The 8,736-nt window shown below is 35.8% G+C and overlaps 1 non-coding gene across 1 annotated transcript; it reads left to right on the top strand.

Annotated features, from left to right (window-relative positions):
• The first annotated feature begins 1,546 nt into the window (after window positions 1–1,546).
• On the top strand, window positions 1,547–1,653 carry LOC127124147 (small nucleolar RNA R71). Its single transcript, XR_007803777.1, has one exon. It is a non-coding gene; the product is annotated as a small nucleolar RNA R71 (small nucleolar RNA).
• Window positions 1,654–8,736: the final 7,083 nt, after the last annotated feature.

Below are 8,736 nucleotides of genomic sequence, written 5' to 3'. Positions count from 1 at the left end.
TGATAGCACCGGCAGTTGCTAAGAAGGGTCTTCCCAATATAATGGGGGTAAATTCATATTCTCTTATGTCCATAATTATAAAGTCGGTGGGAATGTAGAATTGACCTATGCGCACGAGAACATTTTCAAGAATTCCTACGGGAAATTTAACGGAACGATCTGCTAATTGCACAGACATTTTAGTTGGTCTTAATTCTCCCATTTCAAGTTTCTTGCATATGGACAAGGGCATAACACTGATACCGGCTCCTAAATCGCATAAAGCTTTGTCTATGACAAATTTTCCTATATGACAGGGTATAGAAAAACTACCAGGATCTTTAAGTTTATGAGGCATATTTTGGATTATTGCGCTACACTCAGCAGTGACTGTAACGATTTCGTTATCTTCAAGTTTCTTTTTATTAGATAAAATTTCTTTTAAGAACTTAGCATATGAGGGCATTTGTGTAATAGCTTCTGTAAAAGGAATTGTGATGTTTAATAGTTTCAGTAGGTCAACAAAATTTTTAAATTGGCCAGCGTTTTTGGTTTTAATTAGCCTTTGAGGATAAGGGATAGGTGGTTTGTAAGGCGGTGGAGGTACATAAGGTTCTTTTTTTTCTACGATTTCCTTATTACATTCTTCCTTTTCCTTAGGTTTACCTTCTCCTCAGTTGACTTTTTAGAGTTTTGGTTCTCAATCCCTGGGTCAGATGGTCCTTCTACCTCTGTACCACTTCGTAATATAATTGCATGAGCGTGGCCTTTCGGATTAGGTTGTGGCTGTCCAGGAAATGTACCAGTTGGGGCAGCAGTAGACGCTTCTTGTTGAGCTACTTGAGAGATTTGTGCTTCAAGCATTTTGTTATGGGTAGCCAGGGCATCTACTTTACTTGCTAGTTGTTTAATCTGTTCGCTAGTGTGTACATTCTGGTTTAATAACTCTTTATTGGTTTGCTGTTGAGAAGTTATGAAGTTCTCCATCATGATTTCCAGTTTGGATTTCCTAGGAACGTTATTTTTAGGTGTAGATGGGGTCGGATTTAGATATCCAGGTGGTACAGTTGGAGCTTGACTAGGTGCGTATAAAGCGTTGTTACTTTTATACGAGAAATTAGGATGGTTCTTCCAGTTTGAGTTATAGGTATTCGAGTAAGGATTTCCTTGAGCATAGTTCACCTGTTCTGTTTGAATTCCTGTTAGGAGTTGACAATCTGTAGGAGTGTGACCTTGAATTCCACAGACCTCACAATTTTTAGTTACGACAACCACGGTGGCTGGAGGTGATACATTTAAACTTTCAATTTTCTGGGCAAGAGCATCCACTTTTGCATTAACATGATCAAGGCTACTTATCTCGTACATGCCACCTTTTGTTTGAGGTTTTTCTACCACTGTTCGGTCGCTTCCCCACTGATAATGATTTTGGGCCATGCTATCGATAAGTTGATAAGCGTCGGTGTAAGGTTTATCCATAAGCGCACCACTGGCGGCGGCGTCTATTGTTAACCTTGTGTTGTACAAGAGACCATTGTAGAAGGTGTGAATTACTAACCAGTCCTCTAAACCATGGTGTGGGCAAAGTCTCATCATGTCCTTGTATGTTTCCCATGCTTCGAAAAGAGATTCGTTATCTTTTTGCTTAAATCCATTTATCTGGGCTCTCAACATAGCTGTTTTGCTTGGAGGAAAATATCGGGCAAGAAAGACTTTCTTCAACTCATTCCATGTGGTGACTGAGTTGGAAGGAAGAGACTGAAGCCATCTTCTAGCTTTATCTCTTAACGAGAAAGGAAAGAGACGAAGTCGATATGCCTATGAAGTGACACCATTAGCTTTAACAGTGTCAGCGTATTGGACAAATACGGATAAATGAAGGTTTGGATCCTTGGTAGGATTTCCAGAAAATTGATTCTGTTGCACTGCCTGCAACAATGAAGGTTTAAGTTCGAAGTTGTTCGCTTCGATTGAGGGTGGAGCAATACTCGAATGCGGCTCATCCTGCGGCGGAGCAGCGTAATCTCGAAGAGCACGAGCTGGGTCGGCCATCGCTGGTATCGTTAAAGGAAGAAGATTTTTCAGATCAGGAACTTCGATTGGAGGAAGATTGTTTCTAGCACGATACTCCCAAATTCGTCGTAATAATCGGAGATATCGTTCGACGTCGTTGATTCGTAAGTAATACGGCTCGCCTTGTGAGCGGGTGTGTGGCATACAAATCAACGAAAAAGGGAAAAAATAAAAATTGCCTTAGTCTCTACAGCGTAACAGAAGAGTTACGATATCGACTAAATAAAAGTCCCCGGTAACGGCGCCAAAAACTTGATCGCGACTTTATGAGTCTATTGGGGTACTAACTGCAAGCGCACAGTCTAATCGCTTAGTTTTAAAAGATATTGATCCCACAGGGACTTATGAATCGATCTACCGTTTTTCTAGGGTTACTGCGTAAAGCTAAGGTGGATGATACTTTAATGATTAGGGGAAAAAATAAAACTAAATTTGGATCTAGATAAAATATCAAATAATATGGATATCAGTATGTAGTTCGTCGTATTTGGGGAATCAAATCTTCGTTGGTCTTTTTCTTAATTTTAAAATAAGTCTTTTCAGTAGACACTATTAATTAAAAGTCTTTTCCTCAAACTCTTGCTCTATTGAATCAGACTATGACTTTATATTTTAACGTACGCGCTCACTATGTCGTTAAGTCTAAAATCACTTTTGAAAATAATAGAATCTATAGAAACTTCTTTTGAGAAAATACTAACCGTTTAAACTCCTTCGTCTCAAACTCTCGCTCTGTTGACTTAGATTATATGATTAAACTTAAATGCTTAACTCTCGTCCTCACATTTAACTTTTAAAAATAATTTTTGAAAATAATTAGAATTTAATTAACCTTAAAAATTGTTGTCGCTCTGATTTAAAGTTAATGTTCAATTTATACTGTCCAGTTAAAAACTCAAACCGCCGTTCTATTGGTTTTAACTTCTTTATGTCTTTTACTCTCGTACAAAAACCTTGGTATTAACTTTGTAAATTGAGACCAGAAAAAGAGTGACTATATTCTGAAATAAATTTAAACCAAATCAACTTTGATTCCTTTATTCCGCTTACTTTACATACCGATATCTAAATTAATTAGCCAGACATGATAAACATGCAAAAACAATAATCATGCATAAATACGGCCATATCAAACAAACAATATATATAAACAACGGAACAAAGCATATGTAAATTAAAACGATAAATCAATTAATTAATGAACCTGGAAAAATACTAGAAATCTGGATATTATCTCCTACGCTTCGGTGCTCGAACACTCCACCACAAGTTGGTTGGATTTGTTCTTCACAATTCTCGATCAGATAGGAAAGTAAAATCAAGGAAATAAAATACTATGATCTAACGTAAGGTTAGATCCAGTAAAATTACATAATAGTTTCTGGTGTAGAAACTATCGTGAGAAAATAAATTGTATGCTTCGGAAATTAAACTAAAAGAAAAGAAGAAATAAATTGCTTGCAAAATTAGGAAGCTGGAAAAATTGTTCGGAAAAGAGAGAGCTTTCGTTGGCTTTTGTGAGGTTTATTTATATTAACCTCCCAAGATAACCGTTTCCTAGAATGTGTCTTCAGTATGGTTCAAAGCGTCTCCGAGTGCATGAAAAAATTTAGGGGAAACCGTCCACTCCGTTACGCACGTAACGCCTAAAATATAGTAGTGAAATGTGTGACGTTCGTCACACTATGTGTTACGGTCGTAACACTAGGTCTTAGGACGTGGCGGTCGACACGTGCTTGTTGCGGTCGTGACAGCAATTTTCTTTGTTCCAAACGTGGGTTGGGCTTTGGTGCTTCAGCTTGCTGCTTTTCCTAGAAAATCTTCTTTTTGCACCCCTTTTCTTTCTTTTTCACATGTGCTTTAAATAATGATACCTGAAATAAATAATAAGAAAATGCTGAGTAATATCGAATAATATAAAATAAATTGAATCAAATAACGATATAATTTAATTAAATCAAGTCTAAAAATGTGATATAGTTTCATGTTATCAATTTGTCACTCTAAGCTTGTAAGCAAGAGTGTGTGTCTACTTGATCAAAGTTGTTAAGTAAGATCAAGTGTGTGTCTACATGATTGAAGTTGTTAAGCAAGATCAAGTGTGTGTCTACTTGATTGAAACTGCTAAGTAAGTTCAAGTGTGTGTTATTGAAGTGTGTCACACGGGTAGAGATTAGGTGAGAAAGTCTGTAACTTGTTGAAGTGTATGGAGAGTCTTTGAACTGATTCTATTTAATGGATTCCCTTCCTGGCTTGGTAGCCCCCAGATGTAGGTGAGTTGCACCGAACTGGGTTAACAATTGCTTGTGTCTCTTGCATTATTATTCTTTATCTTTATCCTGCTTGTTTTACTCAGATATTAGTGTCGTGAAATTACCTTCGACATCTCATATCTGATACCAGAATTTCAGTGGGAGTTTATGAAAATTCACCTTCGAGTTGATCTAATTTGACTTGATCTTGATCTGAATTTGGTTGCTTTCTCCTCCTCTTTCTTTTAGGAACCAAATGAACTGAAAATGCAAGTGAATTTCTGGAGTTCAAACTTCCAAACAGATGGTGAAGGTTTGCAGAGCTCTAGCAAAGCTTGGGCAAGGTGTTGATGATGAATCTGAAGCCTTAAGCTTGTTTAAATAGGCATTGTGTTTGATATTTGCACCACATGAAAAATTGACAAAAATAGTAATTCACTTGCATGGGTGCATGGGAAATCATTTGGGCCTTGAGAGTGATGTAATACAACTCCAAATCATGCACAAAGTCTACTGAACTCATAATGTGCAAACATGCAAAAACAAATGATCATTTGAAGTTCAAACTTTCCAAAACACTTCCCACAATGAATCCATGCGCAAGTCCTTCTATTTTGATCCAAATGAGATGACCTTCGATGTTTTGGAAAGGTAAGATCAAGGGGAACAACTTTCATGTTTAACACTTTTTCATTTGAACTTGGATCATGATGAACTTTGAGGTGGAAGTTTGGGAAATCAAACATATTTGAAAATTTTCTAAGTCCCAAGTCAAATGTTCACTTCTTCCACCTTGAATAACTTTTTCTATGGACTTCAAATGAGAAAAGTTCCTTTATCAGAGTTGTATCTCTTTAAAACCTCTTCAATTTGATCACTTGGCATGAAGGAGTTATGCATTTTAGAAGTTAAGGAAAATCACTTGTTCAATGGTATTAGCCTAAAATGACCTATAATGTTTCCTCTTGGCACATGCATTTACAAGTTGAATCTTCACTTCCTCCAAACATCAAAATTGAATTAGACATATTTAAATGGATCACGGAATTTTAATGGATATCATATCGTAAAAATTGAGCAAGTTATGGCCTTGGTAAATTGACCTCCAAACTAGGGTTTAGACAAAAATGACCTATAATCTTTCATCATAAAAAATGACTTTCCAAGCAAAACTAGGTCTAGACCTCAACATGAAAGTTGTTTGTAATGTCATTTAGTGTAATTTTTCTCTCGTAATCATTTTCGTATTACAAAAATTGTAGGAGATAAGGTCTAGGGAAACCCAGTTTTGACTAGTTGATTTCCTCTGATCAACCACCATGAACCATCTTGCTAGCTTGACATTCTCTTCACTTTTGGGACACATGGAGGGCCATATATGCAGAATATGATGAAATTTCGAATATCCATTGAAATATTTGATCAATTGCTAAAGAAAATTATTTAAGAAATCACATAAGATACCCAGATGAATCAGGGTTTCCAAGGAAAACAAACTCCAAACTCTTGATGATTTCTTGATCAAAATAACATGTGAAGAACATGGGGATCCATATATGATACTTAGAGCCAATGTAGACCAATTCTTGATTGAGCTCCTTGCATTGAGGGTCTCAAACCCTAAATATGAACTTGATAAAGCATAGGTGAGCATGTACACTACCTACAAAAGAGTTAAACTATACAATAACATATTTTTGGTATTTTGGTTAGTAAACAAAGAAAAAATGAAGTATGATATAATCAAATGTTCTTGGTGATCTCTCTCAATACAAACCCAATGAATGAGGGGTAAGGAGGATGCCAAGGTGTGATCCCAATGCTAATGCATATGATGAGAATAGCATGAGGGTTCTTAGGGTCAAAATTGGGGTCTTACAACTACCCCTATTTAAGGCCGTTCTAGCTGAGGAGATTGTAGCGGTAAATTCATGATCATCAAGCTATGGATAAGCTAGACATCAAATAACAAGAGTCGCCGCCACGCTTTTATTGTTTCCAAGGGAAAAGGGAAAAAGTACGAACAAAACCCAAAAGTAAGAAGTTTTCAAATCAAAACTAATAAAATATCAGAGATTACAGGTAAGGGGGTTGGTTACACAGAGGGAAGGTGTTAGCACCCAAAGTGTCCTAGGGAGCCCTTTTTGTGTCCATATGTATTTGGTACAAAAATGATGTTTACAAACAAATAGAATGGGGGGGATGAGAAAAGAATTCATTAATTATATTTTTGTGTTTGACAAGACCTTCAGATTTGTGCCTACGTACCAACATAAAAATGAGGGATCAAAACCTTGTAGTTTGTGATACAAATTTCAAAGTGGATGCATTGCTTTTAACAAAATTAAGTTTAAAAGGCACAAATGCCTAAAAATGATTTGAATGAGTTAGTTCTTTTTGGATTTTTAAGAGTTTAAGTCAAGTACAATTAAGTTTATTTAGAAGTTTGATTTAAGAAAGAGAAGTTTGAAAATTCAATGGCATAAGGCCAAAGTTTCTCCTTTTTTGCAAAGTAGTCAAAGTTTAGAACAAAACAAGTTCAAACAAAGAAGATTTTTTAAAAGGGAGGGAGAGATTTTGAAATTAAAGAAATGGGGAGAAGATGAAGAGACTAATCATATGCACAAAATTAAAAGTTAAGAGTTGAAAAGATCTGACCAATTGGTAGCAATCCAATAGACAAGAATGTCAACAGAAACCCAAACTCCCTTGGACATTTAGAATCAAGCAACACATAAATGCACAATTATATTATCTTGAAGAGCAAGGCATCAAATAAAGATAGCCACATCCAAGCTTAGCCACTCCATGATCTTCTTCAAATTAGCCCATGTAACAGATGAATTCCACAAGTCATAGGTTCAAAATAACAACTTCACAATGATCATGTTGCAGATGAACTCAGAGGGATTTTGAATGATGTATCACATGAAGCTTCAGATGACAAGCACTTGGTTTCACAAAATTTGGCATTGGCCAAGTCCTTTAGCATAGGAATGTTGCCTAAATTCTAAGTCCATTTGTCCAAGATCAAGTCAACAGTCCACACAAAAGTTTTTTAGGACTTTTGTTGTTATTATGTACATGAATGGTCAAAGACAACACAAACAAGCTAAGTATACTCAAACAAGATATATCACACAATATGGTCCAAATGGAGAAAGTGAAAATTGCATTAACATAAACAATTAGAATGGTATGAATAATGGAAAATGAATAAAGACTAAAATTAAATGACATTAAAGTAAATGGCTTGAAATTAAAAGTTAGTTGTTAATGAGTTTGAAGTTAGTATTTTTTTGCTTTTTCTTTTCATCTTTAAGTCATTCTTTGGAGAACACTCAACCCACTTATCACAAGCATGGATCCTTGAGCCAAAACATCTTCCAAAGGAAGGAAAAAAGGCCAAGTTTCCACACAATTCATTGGCACTTTTTCTCCAAGGTCTTTATCAGAATTTTTAAAGACTTAAAAGTATTGTTAAATAATTAAAAATAATCACAAAATCAATTAAATCATGAAAAATATTAATAATGATCCAAAAAATAATTTAAATTCAAAATATTAAAGAGGAAACTATTTGAAATTTTTTGGTGAAACTCATATTTTTTGGATCAATATTAAAATTAATAATAATTAATGAAAATAAAAGGATTAAAATGAAAATCATAAAATAGCAAAAAATGTGGACCACTTGATCTCCCTCATTAATTGAGGTGGCAAATCAAGTGGTCTTCAGCACGCATTCCCCAATGGACACTAGTCAATGCGCTGTAGGGATGGTATGCAAAACCAAGGTACGAGATTAAAACATTTGAAAAGGATCATGTGGTTTGGAGAGATGCCAACACATCGCCGGAGCCATAGCTTCGGTCTTCTTCTCCAATGGACCTCACCGGTCTGGTCCACCTTCAACCATCACCAAAATAAAAAAGGAGGACATGGTCTGAAAGAAAAAATGGCGTAGAGAACGAATCTGACCTCAATTTTAACTAACTCCACGTATATAGAAAGATATGAGGATTTGAATTTTGAGGTGTGTCAACTGAGTTGGTTTGATTTGACCTCTAATCAACTCAATTTTCTTGCCTATATTGGTAGGACTTCAGACAACCAAAGATCAAAGAGAATTGAGTAGGATTGAGTGAGAATCGAAGAGATGAAGTTTTTTGAAAATTACCTTCAAGGATATGCGGTTCTTGATGTTGCTTGCTCCAAACATGATCTGATCTCACTTGAGAAGCTAGAAGGAAGTGATTAGATAGGTTCCAAGGCTTTGGATCCTGGAGTTATTGAAACTCCAACAGTTGAGATTCAATCTCAAATTTCAAATTGAAATTTCTCAGGTTTTCCTTTAGAATGAGAGGGTTTCAATGGGCGGTAAAGCTGGCGCGCAAAGTGTTGTTCAGATAAGCTCAGAGGCCTTCTATTT

Source organism: Lathyrus oleraceus, chromosome 2 (genome assembly GCF_024323335.1).
Source record: "Lathyrus oleraceus cultivar Zhongwan6 chromosome 2, CAAS_Psat_ZW6_1.0, whole genome shotgun sequence".
Taxonomy (NCBI): Eukaryota; Viridiplantae; Streptophyta; class Magnoliopsida; order Fabales; family Fabaceae; genus Lathyrus; species Lathyrus oleraceus.
Note: the sequence above shows the minus strand (reverse complement) of the source record. Positions and strands in the feature narration are given on the sequence as shown.